Below are 23,712 nucleotides of genomic sequence, written 5' to 3' on the forward strand. Positions count from 1 at the left end.
TGTAAATAACAACATCTTAAGATACAGTGCAACGAGCTAAGACATCCATATAGTGCATGTTTACACAGTCCAACAACAACAAAAAATTATAAAAAGAATAAATGAATAAAATAAAATACAAAATAAAATGTAAAAAAAAAAAAAAATTTGACGACATCTTAAAGGGTTAGTTCACCCAAAAATGAAAATTAGCCTGTGTTTTACTCATTGTCCTGGCCCATCCAAGCCTTTCAATGGGGGACACAAAAAATGCTATAAAATTAGCTTTATCAAGTCAAACATTTACATTTTATTCCCAAAATGTTCAGAAATGTCCTTTCCTCCACAGAATTCACAATGGATAGGTTAAAAATGTGATGGAATGACACTTTGATGGAAATGCTAATGAGTCACAATCCACCAGCTGAGAAACAAAGCTACTGACGGGCTTGCATTTCTGTCTGGTTAACTAAGTTGAATTAGCGGTGTTCCTCAAGGAGCATTAAAGGACATTAAACTCAGACTGAAGCTGTGAAAGAAAATGTGATAAAAAGAGAACCAAATTATGTTCTGCCACGGTTACTATGACGACTGCTAAAGTTGGCGTAAACACAAGATGGCTTGATGGAGCCCAAGGCTAAAGTGACTCCAAAATGGTGCCCCCATATGGCAGCCGTTCAGAACATCAGCGGATCTCGTCCTTGCACCAAACCCAGCTGATTTGGATATCAAAATCCTCTGACATTTTTCTTTACAAATCCTCATTTTGTGCTTCTAATCCATGACCGGCGTTTTGTTTTGTTCTCTCTCCGCGCTCGTCACTTATCACACAACGTCGACGTCTTACGTCATCCGCCAGAACGCCTTCCACATATGACAGAATACTGGAAGTGCTCTCAGTTACATTTGAAAAAAGTGCTTATTACATTTGAAATATGGATATTTATCTTATAAAAATGCATGGCTTCGCTACAGGAGGCCTTTATTCACCCCCCGGAGCCGTGTGACGACTGCTAAAGTTGGCGTAAACACAAGATGGCTTGATGGAGCCCAAGGCTAAAGTGACTCCAAAATGGTGCCCCCATATGGCAGCCGTTCAGAACATCAGCGGATCTCGTCCTTGCACCAAACCCAGCTGATTTGGCTTCACCCATCTTCCTGTTCGATTTCAAATCAGTTTTCAATTAGCCTAAGTGGTAGACCACAACCTTAGGCAAGAAGTATAACACACACATATAAAATCCATCTAATTACACTGACCTGCAGTAGACTTTCATGCTTATTGATGGGGTGCATTCTTTCAATGAAATATCAAGATTGGTTCTGTTCTCCCAGAGACACAAGTACATTTTCAGAGACCTTTAAATAATTGAATGTGCAATTATTATCACAGAGCCAAGTATGCTTTTGAATACTGCATGAATAAGAGGTTTATATTCTCTACGCATACAAGGTTTGTGAATGCAGTGGAAATGAGAATCCCATCATTAGTGAGTAAAACACAGGCTAATTAAAATTTTTTGGGGTGAACTAACCCTTTAAGATGCAGTGCAACAAGCTAAGACATCCATATAGTGCATGTTTACATACTAGACCAACACAAACAACCCAAAAAAAACATCTTGCAAGAAAATTACTAATACTACAAATAAAAAGTAACAGTTCCAAAAAGTGCATATGGACACCTTAAAATATCCAACATTAAAAATATACAATATCCAAAATATCCAGTATTATTTATTGATCATTTTAAAAACACATCAAAAAACATTTCATTAACTTGCATCAATAAATCTGACATTCCATCAATATATTACTGAAGATATTTCCTTTTTCACAGACCCTACAACAGGCTGATCTTCTCTATTCATCTTTTCTAGACAGTTATGGCTGATGCTGTGAAAAAAAAATATTTAAATACATTTTAGTGCAACTAATTCCTTTTAAATGCAGCCGGACCAATCTTCAAACAGTTTGACCAAATTTAGCATGTTAATCAAAGACATCCATATAGTGCACGTCTGCATAGTCCCAAAAAAAATTATAAATAAATAAAATAAAATGATAAAATAAAATGTAAAAAAAAAAAAATGTATCAATTTTTTTGATGACATCTTAAGATACGGTGCAACATGCTAAGACATCCAAATAGTGCATGTTTACATAGTCCATCTACTAAAAAAAAATTTAATACAAATAAAAAATTAATAAAATAAAACACTAAATAAAACAAAAAATCTAACAATGTAAATAACAACATCTTAAGATACAGTGCAACGAGCTAAGACATAGAGATCCATAAAGCCCTGCCTTTCAGTTCCTGAAACAGGTATGATGAGTCATTTGGCTTAATTTCATCTCTATTCTATTCCACGTTTGAGTAAACATTTCGTCCTCCTTGTGTAATTTTCTCGCAACAGAAATTGCTTCAGTCATTTCCGTCTGGTTGGAGTGCTTTTGATGTGTGAGTTGAGAGACTGCCCCGCAGAGCGCTGTCAGGGCTCGGGAGGAAGACTAGAGGTCTGGATTCCTATTTGATTTTCACATTGGCGCACTCTCTCCCACAAACTCTCTCATGCACAACCTAGGATGCAATGGTGCAAAAATGAAGCGCTGCCAGAGATGGTACCCTCCCAGGCTTGGCCTGAAACTCAGCACAAGAAGCTCAATGTGTCTCCTTTTTTCTCCCACACCACGACTGTAAGTTAAAGTGCTCAGAAACAAGCTTATCTGCGCCTCCTCTGTAAGCGCTGGACACCAGACTCCTTTTATCTTCTCCGCCGACGGGATTTCACTTGTCGGCCTGTCAAAACAGTGCCAAAGTCTCTCGATTTTTAACACATTAAGCCAACAGAGGAAAAAAGGAAGGAGGGATGGAAAGGGGGGAGGAGAAAAAAAGAAAAAAAAAGAAAAAGATGCTCAACAGCACTTGCATGCGATTTTCCAGGCTTGCAACAGTATGCAGGCCAAAGGAAATGAGAGGTTTCCTAGTCTGGTGAGGTTTAGAAGGAATTGCATTGTGACATCAAGTGAGACCACATTGCGTTACATTTATTAATTTTTTTTTAAAAAAAAAAAAAAAAACTGTTAACATCCAAAGTAATTTAAAGGATTGTTAACACAAAAATTTTAAATTCTTTCATTTACTCACTGTCTTTCTGCAGAACCCTAAAGCAGATATGAATATTTTAATATTTGATTTTTTTTATTAACATTATATTTTATTAATATTTTCTTTATGAATATTTTCATTGTTTTCGTCCATACAATGAAAATCAATGGCATTCAAAACAAATTTGGACCCCGCTGACATTCATTGTATCTACAAAAAAGAAAAAAAAAATCAACATTATTAATATTCAATGTTACATTTTTTCAAAGTAACTTCACATGTGTTCAACAGAACAAAGAAAGTCTTCAGATTTGGATTGACATAAAAAATAACATTATACATTTCGGGTGAACTATCCCTGTAATGTATAACTAATACAATACGGCATTCATAGCGTGAGCTGCTTCTTTTTTGTATATATGCATGTAAAGCAAATACAGAAGAAAAAATACTGCACATTACCATTCCTTACAATTATGATATATTCAATATATATTTGATTACAATTTTGTCATAGGAGTCCATGATGAGTACTTTCCAATGGCGTCAGCTAATAGACCCAAATTTTGGTTGGCCCAACCACTTAGGGTCAAAACGAGGCTACGCTTCATTGAAAACAATTGTTCACAGACGGCAACCTGGAACTTATTCAACTGCAAATAGCTATCATTGCTTCACAGCACCATCTAAATGTCAGACTCCGTCTCTTTATTCCAAAACTAACACACTTTTTAATTCAGCAACGACATCTAGACAAATTTCTCTGGTCGTCCTGGAAACTTTGAATAGGCAAGGCAAGTTTATTTATATAGCACATTTCGTACAGTGTCTTTCAGACACAATGTTAATTCAAGACAGACTGCCAAAAGGGTAAAACAATTGTGCGGGCATTACAATGATATATGACTCCAAAAATTGTTTATTCAAAGAAAGCCTACAATTTAAAGATCTAATTTGTCAGCTTGTCAACAGCTATTGTGTCGAGTGCGACCAGAGCATTTTTATGAGCGTAATTTGGTATGCCGGTCCTGTCAAAGGCTGAGCTCACCTTGAGCAAATCATACCCTTCAATGCCCATATTAATATTCTCATTTATTTCCAACTACACAGTGAACTGAAATGCTGAATATTTCGCAAATAACGACGAGACCTAGCGGCTTTGACCTTATCAGGCTGTAATTAGCATCTCATTAGGAAACAGTTTACCGCTGATGCGAGACCTGTCGACACTGGCAGGCATGTAATCCCGTTCAGTTCCTAAGGAAGGACGTTCCGCCGTCAACACGCCCCGGTGCAGTAGGGCGAGGCCGTGAATTGAGAAAGAAAATATATATATATAAAAAACACATTTTCCCCAGTGTTTTTTTTTTTTAGAATTGTCTAATTGCTATAATAGTATTTATTTTTCTTGCTATTTAAATTTTTTCTGTTTTCATTTGTTTTAGTTTAGGCAGTTTTATGATGCGCTTTGTAATTTTTATTCGCTTTTATGTTTAGCTTTTTTCCATTTTAGTTCATTTTTAGTCAACTTCAGCTTATTGTATTTCAATTACTCAAGACAACATTCCTTTTGTATGTTTTTCCATTAATATTTTTTACTTTATTTCAATAAAGTGGCTATTTTTAATAAAAAAATATTTGTAATTTTAGTTTTAGATGACAAAAAAAAAAAACCACTGTTAAAAACACGGTCCATAAAGTGAAAGTGAATGGGGTCCAATGTTATTTGGACTCCAGTGACTTTCATTGTATGGACAAAAACTTTGATGGACCAACTTGAGGGTGAATTATGATGACAATTTTCCTTTTTAGTGTGAAATGCCCCTTTAAAAAAATCAATTAGCATGTATTAGGAGATGCAAAACAAAAACTACAAAATAAAAAGGACCCATTTCATACGAATCAAAGGGTTTCACACACTGAACTGCGGGAAACCACAAACAAAATCCTAATGTTGGCAGGCAGACTCCTACACGCAGTGTTCTTGCAAATGGCAGGCTATCATTTTACCTTTTTTAAAAGTTGTCAAAATGACTCCACTTTGAAATGATAGCAAAAATAAAAGAGTGGGGCGTTTTGCAAAAAAGCATTGTTCAGTGATGCAATAATGTCTCCCTACACCACAGTCACTCACAGACGTCTAGACTGAGTTTGATATTCAACTAATATTCGAACACCCTTAGTGGGGGGGGGGGGACGTAATTAGACATTTTCTTGTCAAATACAGTGCTATTTATGTGGGAAAACTTGCAAAACAAATCTATGGTCGCTGACAGAGGCGAGACTGTTGCATTGCGAGATATCTGAATATTGCAACAAAGTGTCAAAATACTGACAGGGTTCACAGCAGGGAAGAGCTTCCATTGACAAGTTCCCCATCTCCCTGATGGCCTAAAGCCCGCTTTTCAACATCGTGGCAAATTTCGACAAAACAAACCCGCAGCTATCTAGTCTGCGATCGTACCGCATGACACTTCATTTTAATGTACAGAAATACAGGGGGGACGTGACCTTTCAGGTTCCATTGTGAACCATGTAGGAAGGAGGTGGAGCGATGGAATAATAGCCGCTCTGAAATGCCATTTGACACACTATTTCTCTGCGTGATGTCTAGAAAACATGCTTTTGATGTCTGGAATTGAGGACATGAAATCTTGAGGTATTTTTTTCGAAATGGCTCAGCTAAATGCTGAGGGTTAATTTAAAATTCCAGTACCAGCTCCACTTGTAATATTTTCCAGGAAAGACTTTTCAATTCAAAAGGACTAGAGCGGGTTGTCAACGCGTGCAGTCATCAAATTTAATAATACTCTCCTCCACTGTGTTTGATGTTCAGGTTGGTGGTTCTGTCAGTCTGATGTGATATTATGGAGACAGATATGAATGCAGAGGAGAGATTTTGAGGGCATCAGAAGAGTCAGTGGGTTAGAGGCAGCTGTCTGGAATGGAGGGCATTTAAGGGTTTGGCAGCTGGCACTACTGAATTCCTTCTTCACGTCAAGTTTCCAGCCATGCAGAAAGAAAGAAGTGGGAAACATGCAATGACAAAGAGAGACACTGAGACTGACGTCAAAAGTGAGAACACTAACATCTATAGAAACTAAAAGGCCAAAAGTGACAAAAATAATAATTAGGGAAAACATGACATGATGATGGTATTTTTCCTAACTTTCTCGTTTACTGTAATTTTTTATTCACGTTATACATATACACCATAATTCAGAGGTTTGGGGTCAGCAAGATTTTCGAATTTTGAAAGAAATTAATAATATTATTTAGCAAGGAGGCATTAAGTTTTTCTAAATTGACAGTATAGACATTTCTATTTATCAAAGAATCCCGGGAAAAAAAAGCATCACTGTAATATTTCATCGACAAGTGATAACAATATAGAAGAATAAAAAAAAATGTCTTTTGAGCACCAAATGTGCATATTAGAATGATTTCTAAAGGATTTTGTGACACTGAAGACTGGGGAAATGACTGCTGAAAATTCAGCTTTGCATGACAGGAATAAATAACATTTTAAAATATATTAAAATAGAAAACGTTGATTTTAAAACGGGTATCAAATAAAACTCCCAAAGGACACAAAAACCCTTGAGATCAACACAAAGGCACAAAAAATATGAATGTTCCACTACAGCAAGGTACAATACATAATTTCCCACCAGTGGATGGTGAATAGAGCAATTTGGCATTGACCGAACATACACCTGTAGTTCTGCAGACTGTTTAATGATCCACTTTCTGCATTCAAGTTTAAATCTAGCAATGTGTTTTCACTCGTTATTAATGAGCTTGCGTCTCAGACAGGCTCTTCCAACCATAAATGGCAGTACAGAGTGAAAACACGTCTTCTGCTCATCACTCAGACGCTATATACAGTGCATATACACCGTCTCTCATCAAGCCTCTTTTTTCCTGCAGTGACACTTTAAAGATGTCAAGTACTGAAAGAACTAGAAAGTATAAGGAGAAAAAAAAATTGTATTCTTATGGAAAAAGGAAAGCAATTAAGGATTAAAAATACTGCAGTAGAGTGCAGTAATAAAGTGTCAAACTATTTTAAATGACGTGTTCTTTTTGTATATGCAAAATATGCAAATCATTCGGTGTAACGTTCACAAATTAGAACGTGATAAAAGTTCATGCGAGGAGTTGTAACTTGTGTCATACTCTGTCAAATGAATTATAATTATAACTTGGCTTATCAAATGAACAAAAATGACAATAGATAAGAATGGTGTTTGTTTTCAAAATTGTTATATAAAAATGTACATATATGCTGATTATTATGCTTGAAGAACTGATTTTAGTTTAATAATTGGAGACAAGAATGCAACATTTCTCATTTTTAGACATTAATCATCGTATTTTTGTCACATCATATTTTTAGGGTTTAACACTAAAAATCTGGCAAGCTACTAATAATGTAAAAACATACACTACTATATGCCCTTTTGAAAATATATGATCTATAAACTTTTTATGTCCCTCAAAAATGTTTTTTGCTTGTAATTTCCCATGCTTAACCACCACTGTGTATCAAACAATACCCAGAATCACTAAATACACACATTGACGGCAAGTTATATCTTACTGACAGAGATAAATGGACATTTCTTAGAATAGTAGCTAACTGTATTAGTATCGATTCAATTCCTAAGCAACATGAGATGTGCAAACCTGGAATTTATGGCAGGCCTGTGATTTGGAAAGCTTTTATATCCAAGGCCAATGCACAGAAAATCATTACCTTGTGTTAAGAACATGAAACCCAGACCTGTGAGCAACGGATGACAGTAATGCGGTCTAATAAGCTATTTTATGCCCTTTCCTATATACAGATAGGTTTACATTTGAAGAAAGCCAATGTCTTCCTTAAGAGCAGGAAGTAGATTGCTATTTTCTTCATCTTGCCGACAACTAGAGGTTTTTCATCTTGATAAATGGTACAATATCCAGGACTAACACGATAGTATTACCAACACCTTCTCAGTTCTTTAAGATAAACTATACACAAGACAGACAACAAAATCATTTTATTTTTAGGGCATTAGGATTCAAGGACAAAAACAATATTTGGCATTTGCCATCAAAAATGAAGCATTCAGCTATCAAGTCCACTAAACGTCCAGATGTATAACCCACATCACAGATCAGATGATCTCCAGACAACAGACTGCTATAAGTTAATAATTCACTGCAAGGTCTGGAGAAATTTCACATTCAATAAATTAAATACACATTGTGGTCCTGCCCACTTCGGTTTTTTTAGTGCTTCAGAAGAATCGCAGAGTCCTGTGCAGATAAATAACTGTAAAAGCCACAAAAAAAGACATTTAACCGCAGACATAAAGAAGCCAACAATGGCTTCCAGTTTTCTCACGGTTCAGATAAGACCCCCTCCTCAGGCGTGTTGGCCTAAGAAGTTAATCTCTGGAGTCTCAGAGACAATAAGTCAATGCACGCTGCATGCATCAATGTGGCTAGTGTTCCCTTGTGAGCTTAGGCACCAGAAACGAAACCTAATGGGGTCAGGCAGCCTGCCGGAAATCCTATATGAGACACCTTTGCTGAACTATGGGGTAAAGTCTTTAGCATTCCGATTCATGAAGGAAAAAGAGCCATGCTCTGAGCAAGAGGTCCAAGCAAGAAAAGGGTGAATAGATTAATAGTGCCTGTGGCATGTGTTAAATTTGTTAGCATGTGAAAAGACACAGATTGTGGCACATAAAGGGACAAGTTGATGATTAATCATGGCTTTGCTGATTCAATCTCAAACTATGGAATGAAGATAATTAAGTCTAATGAGGGTTCAGCAGACAGTGTTTAATGCGTTTCAAAACATCTCAATCTAAAAATAACTGATGTGGAAATCAATTGTTTTTCTTTAAGAATTGGGCTGAATGTAGGACAAAGAGTTAAAAATATTTGACTCACTGGATCATGAAAAGTTATCTCTATATGACAGGTGGTTGGAAGACGAGCTGATTTTTTTTTTTTAAATTATATTTTATATTTTAGTCTCAATAAAATAAAAAATAAAAAACATTTATTTTATTTTTTTATTTTATTGAGATTTCAAATATTTTATATGTTATATTATCCATATACACTACCGTTCTACTCTTCGTTAACCTTTTCATCAAAGAATCAGTTTTTTTGTGGAGGTCCTATGGAAATATGCCATAGAAAACCGTCTGTTGGACGACCTCCCATAACCCAGGCCTGAGGTTGAATCTGGCAAGCTTTCCATCCTGTCACCGACAGCAACTACTGCTCGCGGAAGAGTTATTACTACTTCGGGGCGCAGGAGAACAAGGCTAAAGTATGGAGATAGAATTGTTGCTTAATTCCAAATAAATGGATTATGATCCACAAATAAATAGAATGTGATCCACAAATAAATCTTGAATTTTTCACAAACATGAATTAAATTCACAAATAAATAAAATGAGATTTGCAAATAAAAAACATTCACAAATATATATTTATGTCACAACCACAACTTTGCCTGGCATTTATTTGTGAATCGAGTCCTATGCATTTGTAGATAGCTGCACGCATTTGGGAATCGCGTCCTGTGCATTTGCGAATTGTGAAACATTTCTTGCGTCAAGACGTTCTGACAATTCACACATACGTGGACTCCACCCACTGTCTACTCAAACCAATCAGATAACAGCCACATTTTGCTGACCAATCGTAGCACGATCTCGCTATAGCCAATCACGTTTTGCTTTACAATCAGGGCGGACTCGTCAAACACAGTAGACTTTAATAATATGCATTTACGGTGTAATTACTACATTTTCATGTCAATCCATGTTAATATGTACTGCAAACAATGCGCTGTTACTTTAATTCAGCGCTTGCAGTGCAGCAACAGACTCGGTGCAGAAACGATCTGTGCACTGCTGCAGACACACCGCTCGAATGCACTGCCGGACCGCAACCGTCTGCAGTGTGCATGCTTTATTAATCCGTTAACATGAGTGCGGAAAAAATATGCACCACATATGCACTGCAAACGGAGTAATGTGAACCTGGCATTATTTGTGTGCGCTGCGAGTGTGCACGAGCACACGGTCTCCAGGAGAGCGTGCGAGCACTGAATGGTTAAACACTGGCAAGAATTAAAAAGTAATGCAATTTATAAACTTCAGTGATGATGTGACACTGCCTCGATTGTGCAAGTGACCATTCCTGTGTCAACTGTGCAGCGTGCAGAGTACCTCACCTTCAGCATTATAATTATTTTACCCACACTGGACAGAGACTGAGGCGGTGACGCTGCATGTCGTGCCAAACCTTTCATGGCAGCATCATCAGCTTGAGATCGTTTTTTTGAGATCAGCCTTTTTAGAGACCGCCGATCATACATCCCAACGTGATTATTGGCCGACAGTGATCGGTAGCCGATCAATCGGAGCACCCCTATTCAATATGGAAATAAAAGCGTCAACAAGTAACTGACTAATAAATAACTGAACTTAACCTCATAATAAACATCTGTTTGTGTAATAGGTTAAATTGCCGTCACACAACAGCCAACAGCATTTCCCAGTTTTTCAGTCAAGCTGCTATGTGGATCTAACGATGTATTAAGTTTTTGACATTATGTGGTGGTCAGTTCACAGCAGTAATAGTAATTTATCTAATAATAAACTTAAATATATATTTTTTTTTACATTTTATAAGCATTTTTTACATTTATAAAGCAATTTTTTCTTAAAGTGTGCATCATCTTTTTGAGTCTAATTCTTGCATATCATTTGTCAATTAGAATAAGAGACATTTGGGCTGTTACCAAACAAATGGTATAAATATCAACAAAATTAACCTTTGCAATGCAGAGGAAACACAGAAGCTGCATCTGAAGTGGCATTTAGAGGTCACACTGTTTAATGCAGCTCAGAGGGACATGGGATGCTTTAACCTGCAGTTACAAATGCATAGATAATGTTTTGATATTTTAAACAAAAAACGTTGAATACTGACATTTGAAATTATTTTAAAAAAATGAAAAGATACTTTAAATGTGAAAATTAAACCACCAGTAGGTGGCAGCAAGTCACTGTTAAAAAGCGAGTCATTGCGATTGATCCGAATCATTTAAACGGTTGATTCATTCAGAAACTAAACACCGTCATGTTGCTCAGAGACGCAAAACAGTCCTGTGGTTTTGTTTGGAGTTATTTTTGTTGTTGAAATAGAGCAAAAACAGGCCATATGGTGTCTAAAACTTAAGTCTCTTAATTAACATTTGAAATTATGTTGATTTTTGGAGAAAAGAAACGACATTGATATATAAATGATATTTATATAAGCTATATTAAATTATATAAATTTATTAATTTTCTGCTCCCATTTCTTGAATTTTGTGATCATTAGAAATGTATTTTAATAAACTGAATCATACAGTGAAAAAGCACTGTAAATGCGCACACGCACTAGTCTAACCTACTACACTTCATCACACACACTGTTTCTCTGGCTTTTTTTTGCTCAATTTGCTAAAAAATTGGCTCATATTTGAGCCAATGCAGATGAATGAAGTTATCTCAGGACAAGTCCGCCCTGATTGTAAAGCAAAACGTGATTGGCTATAGCGAGATCGTGCTTCGATTGGTCAGCGAAATGTGGCTGTTATCTGATTGGCTTGAGTAGACGGTGGGTGGAGTCCACGAATTTGTGAATTGTCAGAACGTCTTGACGCAAGAAATGTTTCACAATTCGCAAATGCACAGGACGCGATTCACAAATGTGTGCAGCTATCTACAAATGCACAGGACGCGATTCACAAATAAATGCCAGGCAAAGTTGTGGTTGTGACATAAATATATATTTGTGAATGTTTTTTTTAATTTGTGAATTGAATTCATGTTTGTGAAACTTTAAGATTTATTTGTGGATCTCATTCTATTTATTTGTCAATATGTTTAATGTTTGTCAATCTCTTTACATTAATTTATGGATCGTAATCTATTTATTTGGAATTAAGCAACAATTCTATCTCTATACTAAAGACGGCAAACCGGAGCAGATGCGGTAAAGTCAGAGCAGAGCTCCGTAGGACCTGGACAGCATCTTTAATGTTTAGGAGTACACGATCAAGACATCTCCTTCAAAAGTACAACTCGTCTCTCAGATGATGTTCATAACTCATACATAATTTATCTAGTGAACTCTGTTCTCACAGCGCTGAAAGCACTGAATGACAACGTGTAGTCCGCTGCGAGACTCCATGCCAAAAACCACAGGTGAAGATTTTCATAATATGACGCTGAGTTTGAAGCACTCTCTCTCACTCACTCTTTATGAGATTATGGGCTAGTCGCAGTTGATTGCTCCCCAGGAGACAGGCAGAGCATTGAGGATATTCTGAGAGATGCTCAGCTCAGTCTAAGTACAGGCAGGGGGATTTAGCGGCCCTGTGGGACGCCCCGCAGCTGCAAACCTGCACATTTAACCATTATGATAGGAGAACCATTGTGACCGGAGAATTTAAAACAAGCAATCACTCCAACTGTTACTCGACAGCCACAACCTTTAACCTAACTATTGACCACAATGTATTTATCCTCCTCCGACCTTTTATTAAAATCTAAAGCACCTGCTTCGAATTCAAAGCATATAATTTCCCACAATCCCACAGTGACAAAGCCCTCAGCTAATGCCGGTACTCAAAAGGCAGTACGAGAGAGGGAATCTCATTGTGGATTCAGAAAGATTAAAGAAAAGTGGAGTATCCTATTACACAGCCAAATGCTGCTGAATGAGAAAATGTAGTGAGTCTTTTTTGTGTGTGTTGTTTTCGGTTTTGTTTCTTTTCACCAGATAACTAAAACAAAGGAATTTTTTTTTAGCTCAATGTTGTGTGAGGTGATTCAAAACATGATGATGTGTTATGATACCCTCATGGCTTTCCGTGAGCAACAGAATTGGTTCCTTGCTAAACATATAAATCTTTTTCGCCATTTTTGAATGAACTTCACTGTAACCAAGGTCTGCGTGTACGTTTAACAATCCATCAAATTACATGTATTAAAAAAAAGGTAGCCACGGCATTAAAGATGCAAATATATGCACCTCATACACTCCATCTTTATAATTAATGGCTAGTGCTGCTTCACAACACGTCGAAGCGGTATTGTGCAGCACAATAATCAGTGTTTGCTCTCTATGCAGAGGTCAGTCCCATAGGCACGTGAACAACATTAAAGGCAAAACAAAATATCATCTGTTTGCATGAAGAAGATCCATTAGAGTACTGTGAAAATGACAATTATGTGAGATATTAGCTAATTTTCAGACCTTAATACTTAGTGGGATAGTTCACCCAAAAATTAAAATTCTGTCATGCAATTTCAAACCTGTAACTTCTGTGGATCACAGAAGAAAATATTTTGAAGAACTTTTGAAGACCTCTTTGTTTCTGTTTTTGCATACAGTACAATGAAAGTCACTGACACACTTCTTCAAAATATATTATTTTGCTTTCCACAGAAGAAACAAGACAAACTGGTTATGAGGGTGAGTAAATGATGACAGAAATGTCATATGAACTACAGTATGAAGACATCACAGCTGAAGACATGCAGAGCTAGTACAGGGAAACAGGATTTTCTACCATGGGAGAACTGACTGACCCTAATATGTTTTCGGAGCTCCAGAACTAAAATTCTTAGAGTGTTATTTCAAGAACATCTTTAGAAAGATCCATTTCTGGTTACATCAGACAAATTGAAGATGGTGCTTCCACAACATTCTCAAAAAAAAAAAAAAATCCTGAAAAGTTCTCTGTCTGTGCAATGATGTAGAAACAACATCAAAGATCAAGCTCTCTTGTTGCAGAAATACAGAGCTAATTATAATTCTTGTGATGGCTAACGGAAAATAAATGAACTAGGTGACCGGCACTGACCGTAAGGGAGGATGCATCTATCTTAGTTTATAAAAGCGATTTGGATTAACTGTGGAAAAATGAAAATCAACAACAAATGCTTCATGCTTTGCAATATATAGTGCATTGATGTTTTGATTCATACAGATTTCTCTGACAGAAAACAGAGTGTGATAAACGATGGCCAAGTAATATGAAAGGCCATAATGAGGGATTTCCATTTATGGCATGAATATTACAGTCTTTGAAGTCCCTTCAGTCCAAAGAACATAAGTAAATGATGCAAGACTGAAAGCAATCCAGCATGAAGAAAACCTCCAGTCATTTCAATCCCAGTCATTTTAAGGGAATGAAGATACATACTGACTTGCCAAGCAAATAAACTAATGGTTTTGTAGATGGTGGAGTGTCGCGTAGTGATGAATGCAGAAAGGCTCTGCGGTTAATGAAAGGCAGATCTAAATGGGTTGTTCTAATGGGCAATTTAAACAAAGGATGACACACCCATTGTTAATGAAATAACAAATATAGAAAGCATGTGAATAAGTCTGTTGAGGGTGTTCACACTGACAACGATTGCCCCCACAAAGCAATTGAAGTCATTCAGTTGAATGAGAGCTGGCGAGTTGACCACAAGTTTTAAAACAAAGTTATGAATACTGTATGTATGCAAATGAGCAGTGATGTGGTGTGGTGACCACCAATGGGAGTGCAAATGTGATTCACTAACTGATAGAGTTACAGTCAATTATGAACGCCTACTAGCAATCAGTAGTACAAAGACTTGCGTCATCTAGCTATTTACTGGTTGTCATTCACTGATTTGAGTTGCTCTATTTTCTTTTCTTTTGTACCAAAATGTTGAGTTAAATGCTGCTGTTCACTATTTTTAGTTATGTTACTTTAGTTAGGTGCTTTCTAGTTTTACAAAATTTTAATTTATTCATTCAAATTGAATGGAATTACTGAACGCAGTAGATAAATACTGCTCTGATTACAAAAATTATACCGTCCACTAAATTAAATTATATCATCCAATTGTTACATATTTAAAAAGATATCGCTCTCTAAAAAGCTTCTACGTATAGCAGTTGGAGTGTTTTGATCAACACCTTCACATGACAATTCATAACTATTTTACATTTTAGCAGATTGGTGAGAAATTTGTATACATTTGTCTGATCTTATTTGTGTTTTGATCGCCATCTAGTGGCTGGCTGCAGTATAGGTCATAATTCCCGCCTTCTCTACGTAATCGAATGGGACGCGAGTCAAAAAAAAAAAATTCTAATTTCACTTCAATTAAATTTTTCCCAAACATGGTTTCTGTTGTTTTAGGTAGTTCTTATCATGCAGCATGCAATTGGGTCTATGGGAGTTTGGGTGGGACTTTGATAATGCAGCTCCAGCCTACAATCACTACTGCGCAGACTTGCGCTCCAAATGACGTCATTGGCGTAAGATGACAGCGGCCATTCTCAGATGTTTTGGCTTCACTTTTCAATAGTGGAAGTAAGAGGAGATGTGCCGTCCATCTTTTTTTTATTTTTTTTTATTTTTTTTTAAGGTTTAAGGGTGGACCTTCATGCAAAAAAAAATTCTAAACCATGTACAAATTGGCAGCATAGCTTTAGCTTGTAGTTGATCTTATTTGTGTTTTGATCGCCATCTAGTGGCTGGCTGCAGTATAGGTCATAATTCCCGCCTTCTCTACGTAATCGAATGGGACGCGAGTCAAAAAAAAAAAATGTTGTTCTGTTGTTTTAGGTAGTTCTTATCATGCAGCATGCAATTGGGTCTATGGGAGTTTGGGTGGGACTTTGATAATGCAGCTCCAGCCTACAATCACTACTGCGCAGACTTGCGCTCCAAATGACGTCATTGGCGTAAGATGACAGCGGCCATTCTCAGATGTTTTGGCTTCACTTTTCAATAGTGGAAGTAAGAGGAGATGTGCCGTCCATCTTTTTTTTATTTTTTTTTATTTTTTTTTAAGGTTTAAGGGTGGACCTTCATGCAAAAAAAAATTCTAAACCATGTACAAATTGGCAGCATAGCTTTAGCTTGTAGTAGGCCTGGGCGATAAAATGGTATCGATATTTATCAACGGTACGCCTTCTTCGATAACGATATAAAAAATGTTCGATATAGTGCACGATATAGGCATGTGCTATGACGCAGACAGCACACACAAACACGAAAACATGCTGAATTGAGTGCTGTGCCTGCCTGTGATGAGGAGATTGTGAATAAAAAAATTAATATTAGTCGAATTTAAAATAAACATTTGCATTTGAATGTTAGGAGTGCGTCAGGGAGCGTCATGCGAGATGCAGTGATAATGATGTAAGTGACGTTGTTGCATTTTGTTTTGTTAGTCTAGCCCATGAGAAGCACCGCTGCTGTGTTATTCATTCAAAATATTAGAGAAATATAGAAGCTCAATGTGGAGAAGATCTTATGGTGCTTTTCCACTGCGTGATACAGCTCGGCACGGCTCAGTACAGCACGCCACGGCTCAGTTTGCATTTCCACTGCAGTTTAGAATCGCTTTAGAGTGGGCGGGATTATTCACATGTCGTTAGTTGCGCCTCCTCTACTGCCACGACTCCTGAACAACTTTTTCATTCCGCGTCACCCCATCAAGCTCTTGCTGGATCCGCTCCTCTGCTATCAACGAGAGGAACGTCTGTACTTCCTCAACAGACAACGAAACAAAACAGTTCAAAACAGTTGCGTTCGATCCTTCGCTGGCTGTGCTGATTTAAATCTAGCGGCTCTGTTGTGTTTGTGTCGCAAGTTCAGTGACGCAGGTAGTGACGATTCTCTCCGGCCAATCCGTGATCAGCAGAGTTTACACGTCACGTTTTGTTAACGGTACGGTTCACTTGGAACCTCAAACGAGGTGGTACTAAAAAAAGTACCAGGTACCAGGTACTGTACCCAGTAGAAAACCCCTCAAAAGTGAACCGTACTGAGCCATACCATGCCGTACCATGCAGTGGAAAAGCGCCATTAGGTGAAAACCGAAACCAAGCCATTCACTCAGATGCATATTCAGCGCATTTTTTAGATGGACAAATATAACTGCTGTACTCGCGTCTCACACAAGAGATGTTAGCCATGCAAAGTTAAAGCAGTTTAAACTTTTAGAAAACACGTCGTGAATTTGTGGAAGTTTATTCCTTTTCACTGCGTCTCTTATATTTTTAAATGCAATCTGCATGATGGGCGATTCGGCTCTTTGTATTAATCAATGCATAAATACATGATGCTGTTTTGTTCATAAATGTTTATGCAATTTACGAAATTGTATTTGATTTATAGGAGTTCATTTAGACGTAATGCACATTTTTTTATAAACAGTTATTTTCTTGCGTTGACAATTTAAATGTGCTGCATTATTTTGCTCATTGCACCCTCCTGTGGCCTCGGGAGACAAGCCAAACGTTTCAAAATCAGATATTTGTTTAATTTTTATTGTGTGTTTGACTGTTAAAACAAAAAAAACATTTGTTGCTTGTCTCAATAAATTGGGTTAATTTAAAAATACAGTGGTTAAATTTAAACATTTTTTCTATTGCTCTTTGCTTTAAAAAAAAAAAGGGTTATAAAAATGTCAATAATCATCGATACCAAACGATATGAAACATTATATCATTGATAAATTTTTTAGCTATATCGCCCAGCCCTAGCTTGTAGCGTAGCTTTTTTCAAATTAGCTTCCCCAACACGGTTAAAAAGAGTGTCGTCTACTAATTGTAAAGGGAGACAATTTTCACCTCCTTGTGTTCCAAGAGCATTGGAAGCCGAATGTTCACGGGTAACCTGGGGTGACGGATCAATCCACTCAGAGGAAAAGTGAATTCTGTTCTACAGTAGATCTATTTGCTGATTATTTCACCCGGTCAATAAGCAGATGATCATCCTGATTTCATTAAACTGTGAGTCTATGAGGAAAACATTTTGAGTAAATAACATACGGTCCCATTAGCAATCACAACACAGTCTGATCTCTGATTATAAGGCACTGCTGGGGTTTACCTTCTACTGACAGAAACGGTGGTCTTACATTCTGTGTGCTGACCTTATTATGACAATACAAGCAGATGGCCATGTGAGCTTTTGCAGCTGGTCAAACAAGCCAGAATGGGTAATCGATTGGATAAAAAGCAGGAAAGACTGATTTCTTCACCAACATAAAACCACTGAACTGAATGAAAATGGATTTATCTGAGTTAACAGATTTTGGAGAGAAAAATACATTCCCTGCTGTGCTCGGTGCAGCAAGTATCTCACAAAGTGGAGGTTTCTAGGACACAGAATATCTCATTTCGTGGGAACGTAAACATCTTTATTACTTAAAGTCCACTCAAAAAAGATAAGTGAAGCAGAAAAGGCCCTGGCTTTCATCTGCCCCTGCGTATAAGGGTCTCGATGGTTGAGTTAATTAGTGAGGTTGACTAGTTTATCTAGATTTTTTTTCCTGCTAACACATGTTCATTCTGTCTTAATACAAAACAGATGCAAAATTGTAATATATAATAGAAATTCACTATTTTAGCCAATTTTTGTGTGTGTGTTTTAATGCTCGGAGTATAAGATTGTTAGCTTAGCAACATAATGCTACATTCACACCATTACTTAATTACTAAACGACAACCAAGGAATGCTACTCACAGCTGTTCACATCCTTAGAATTATGTATTTCTATGGCAACGCTATTAACAGGAAAATGTATCTTTTAATTTGAGTAATCAGTAGACAAAACCACAATATCAGTAAATATCTCATTTTATAAATGCATTGCCTTATTAATATAGTTAAATTAAATACTTTATTTACTTGGACATTAGATATTATTTCAACCATTTACTAGCTGAATTAAACTGCATTTTGTTATTTGTTTAGGTTATTATTATTTCAACATTATTACCAAGTCAATTATACAAATTATTAAACAGATACATAATGAAATAAATGCTTAACGCCATTATAATGCATTTTAATTACAAAATGTACAAGTTGTAATCTTATAAATACAGTAAGACGTGAAGTGAACACTCCTAAACTTCCAGGTGCTTTGGGTAAAAATAGATACTTGAGGAAACAAGTGCGATTAAGGACAGATGACTATTCAACTAGTCATTCACGCAACTCACAGGCTAACCCATTTTGAAAATACATAGTTTTGCACATCCCTAACCTATATGAAAGCAATGTGAAGAAAAATAAGACTAAGAGCCACAGGAATGAGTACAGGCGGAAAAATGAAAATCAACAAACCTAAAAAATCTACGGGTTTCCCAGCAAATAATGCCTGCTTTCAAGCGGACTCTTTCATGTCAGAGAGAATAGGCCTAGTTGGAACGGGTTGATGAAATGAAAGGACAAAAGCAAATACAAGAGCGAGAGAGAGCGGGAGAGAGTTGGAGGGAAAAGCACAGCACATTTTCCATTTTCCTCTGCAAGTAAAAAAGCACATGAATTATGGATGCGAGCAAGCCAACAGTGCGAGAATTTGATCCCTGACCAGGCAGCTCTTGGCTCCCCGTGGAGCAGCCTGTCACCCTCCCCCCCACTGGCTTTTTCAACGTTGCTACCATCCATTCCTAACTTCCTTCTCGGAGAGAGAGCGGCAACTCTCGGCTTGCAGACTACTGCCTGGGGACAGGACAAGCACATCTAGCAGACTCGAAGACACTACCTCTGCCTTCCTTCACACATTCTATTGTTAGCATCTTGATCCTAGTTTAAACTGAGCTGACATTTTCACCTGTTGGTTTAAATGTGAATGTTCCCACATAGATGCTCATGATGGCTCCATCATGAGGGGTTTACAGCTCTGATAAGGAGACAAAAGGATTATTTGAGAGCAAAATAAGTACCTTCAGCCATTTACAGAGCACAAAAATCATGGCTATAACTACAAGTTATAAGAAAGTCATGGTCAGATTTATAATGAAATGTCATATCTTACAGAAAACAACAGGCAACTAAAATACAGATTGGACCTTCTGGGTGATTTTCCCTATTGTTTGTCTTTTTACTAAACAAATCATGCTGTAACTCAAACTATCAGTGTATTTATTCATATTTTAAGAGTTATACTGATAGCCCTAAGATACAGATAGAGGCTCTGTTCCAAACCTAGTGAGCTGCTTTGCTGTCTATTGCCTTCTAAGGCAGCATCCTAACTGAAATGGATCAGATGCTGCCTTCAAGTACATGCGAGAAGCTCATACCTCATTCGTTATTAAGACAGGTCACAAATTCAAGTCAAAAACATAACATGGAAACAATCTAATCGAACCAAAAGTATTATATTTTAAACAGAAAAATAATGACATCATAATTCAAAATTAAAGTTCTGAATTCAATAGCACTTATACATTCAGTAATACTTATACATGGCACTGTATCACAACTAAATGTGTTACATTAAGCAAACCGTGAAAGCAGTGTGATTAACTTTACACCATTCACAGACTTGCTTTCTGATAACCGAGCTCTATAAATAGATTCTAAATATTATATTATCAATATTACAGATCAATGTTTACCCCACGTTTTAAATTGACATGTCCTTCCCAACGCCACAACTCAGCAACTCGTTGATCATTCTAGAATTCATCTACTTTCTCACTTGTAAATAAGATTTTGCTTGATTATTCATGTGCTCGGAACCCATAATTATGTTTTTAATTCCACTTGAAAGGCACAATAGCAACTAAACATGTTGCTAAGCATGTTGCTAAGCTAACAACACGACAGCACAAATACATAGCAACAATTATAGGGTAAAAGAGACTATTTTGTATCAAAAATTACATATATAACTATATTTATGATCAACATTTGTCTTTTTTTTGTTTCGACAATCATGGATTCGTGTGCGGAGCATGTGCATTGTAGCATAGGCTTATCTGTACATTATGCGAATTTAGTGAATTCAACTGCCTTTTAGGCCTTTAAGAACAGAGAAGCAGAACAAAACATCTTACAGTTAATAAATTTAAAATTAAACCAGTACTCAGTGACTCATAGAGCAACTCAGTCATTGGGAACTGAAGGAACGTTTTATAGATATTGGTTAGGACTACAACCAGGCATTGCAGCATTCCACACCACAAACAGAACGCACCACGCCAGCCCCCCTTATAAAACTAACTCTGAAACAGCAATGAAAAAGCATTGCATAAACTCTAAACTATGGAACAGCCAAATGACAATAGAACACTAAAAACTAAAAACAGGTGCATTGTGGGTGCTACACTACTGCATTTGAATTAATTAAACAAAACACAAACAAACCACAAAAACACCCCCCCAAAAAAGCACTAAGGATTAGCTTTCATATACAGTAATAAAGGAGGTTTTGCTTCATTTACAAAGAAAAGAACAGCTTTGTTGACTCGCCTATTCAGACTGTAGAAAAATCCATACAATTCACTTGATGTCAACTGGACACAAGTAGGCTGATGACCAGCACTCAGTATTATATGTGCATGAAAGTGCATTACAAATAAGGCCATTAACTAATTTATAAGAGTGTGTGCATGTGTGACTGTGTTTAACGTGCATCCAGGGTATGACAGATTGAAGGAGGTGGCTGTCGTGAGCAGATAAGGTAGGTCTATTTACACAGTAATCAAGTAAACAGGTTTGGCTCCACTTTTATTGAGCACTGATTAAGCTCTTCATGAAGCAAAATGAAGCCTACGAGCAACATTGTTTAATTATATCTGACTCATCAAGGACATCAATGAGGCACTCAATGACTAGTATTCATCTTCAGCTCTCTGACCAGCACTCATTGGGTTCCTCAGTCGAATGAGAGGCATTAATAGGTTCATTTCAAAGGACGTGGAAGCTCTTTTATTATTCTGTTCTCCTACTTCAATAGCTGCCGAATGTAATTACTGAGTCGAAGCTAAAATGTCTAAAAAAAAAACACTTTCATAATTTCATTTCAAATGTGCCATCACTCCACCAGCAACAGAATTATTTCTTTCAAAACGTCGATACAGATTCTTTTGTGTCTTTCCTCTCTAGATTCAACCACGTTTAATTTTTATATGGAACCACAAATATCTTATCAACAGTACATTAAATGAGACTTCATTTTCCTTTGACTCATAATTTATAGTGTAAAATCACAGAAATGAATGTGCTTGGATGCACAGCCAGTGAAACTATCTAGCCGTGAGGCTTCACAGGGAAGAAAACAGATGCTTTCCTAATCATACAGTCCAGCAATTCCCTCAAAACATAGAACTTTAACAAGCATCTCAAAAGCAGACAGGCCCTTGTGCTTTGAAATGTGTCATTTAACTGATATTCTTACGTCAGAATGACAGCAAATATCAACTTCTTCGGCACACCTTCATATTTCTCTCTAAAACATATCCGATGTGCATAACACAAACAAAAACACATCAAGAAAAAAACTTCCCACACACCTTAGCACAACATCACAGACTGCACGCTGACAATACCCCAAATGCCCACAGCAAAGCAATTACAGGCTGTACAAGTCATGTTTCAGAACAAAGAAACATCAACAGGTTTGTTTGTGCTTTGAATTACATGGAAATAACTGCAACAAAAAGTCTGTTGTAATAGAGATTGACCGATAATTGGTTTGAACGATATATTAACCGATATCAAACCGATAGCAGTTCTTTTACATTGGGCATTATATGATCGTTCTCTAAATAAGACCAGCAACAATGGCATTTACAGGCAAAAATAACTTATTTAATACATTAATTTTTGGATAAATAAGCTGCAATTTTAACAGCATCCATTCTCAAGTAAAAATCTGTAGCTTAATAATTAGCATTAGCGCAGAACAATAATGAAAGTAAAAATGTTTACAATTTATCGGACACTTACTAAATATAAAAATAATTGTTATTGGTCAAATAAATGTCAATCTCTGCTACAAATGAATAACCCCATTCCACTACATACTCTTCGTTTCCATTATTAAGTTATAAAAGCTTAACACAAACTATACAAATAGACGACAAACCCATTTAAAGGGCATTTAAACATTTTGACAGGTCTCTCCTCGATCTTGTACTGACAAGAATTTGATGGTCTCAAGGAAACAGTGGTGTAAACATTACAACTTTGCGTCTACAAACAGGTACATACCCAGTTGTTCTTCGAACATGTCACGCAACACTCTAGTCCTCATGCATTGCTTCAGGCTGAATTCTGATCCTGCATCTGTCGGACTGCCACATTGCAACTGAAGTCAACGACAAACCAGTGTGCGTGTGTTTGTTTCCAGAGAAAGCAAACAGCTCTTCACTTCGCGCACGCAATACAGCACTCATTACGCATCCGCTTACCTTTTTAAATGGCCACTATGAGAGCGGTCGTGAAAATCCGAATCAACTGAACGCCACAGAAAGAACTTTGATGTCTCGTGAGCGCATCCTGCGCCGCTCGCGCTGCTCCGCCATCTTCAGCCCGAATGAGCGAGAGCAGCTGACGGGCGCGCGGGGAGGTTCTTCAAAAAAGCCCAAAGTTCTGAGCTCCTCCATCCATGCACTACACCCCTGTCGTGGTGTGCTACATACCAGCTGTTTTTACAGAATGACAAGGTGATTTTTAAATGAAACATTCTATCTGATGAATAATGTGTTTGGTGATACATTAAAAACAAATAAATAAATATTATTGTTAGTATTGTTAA

General features: G+C 37.0%; 1 protein-coding gene across 1 annotated transcript in view; it reads right to left on the reverse strand.

Moving 5' to 3' along the window:
- LOC107601424 (bifunctional heparan sulfate N-deacetylase/N-sulfotransferase 2-like) overlaps nt 1-23,485 on the reverse strand; it is a 71,655-nt gene extending 48,170 nt beyond the window's left edge. Inside the window, exon 1 of the mRNA XM_016293590.1 lies at nt 23,366-23,485. The gene's annotated coding sequence lies outside the window, so the exon portion shown is untranslated. The remainder of the gene's footprint in view (nt 1-23,365) is intronic.
- Between the last annotated feature and the right edge of the window lie 227 nt (nt 23,486-23,712).

The sequence above is a fragment of the Sinocyclocheilus grahami genome, unplaced genomic scaffold (genome assembly GCF_001515645.1).
Source record: "Sinocyclocheilus grahami isolate Dianchi unplaced genomic scaffold, SAMN03320097.WGS_v1.1 scaffold305.1, whole genome shotgun sequence".
In the NCBI taxonomy this organism is placed as follows: Eukaryota; Metazoa; Chordata; class Actinopteri; order Cypriniformes; family Cyprinidae; genus Sinocyclocheilus; species Sinocyclocheilus grahami.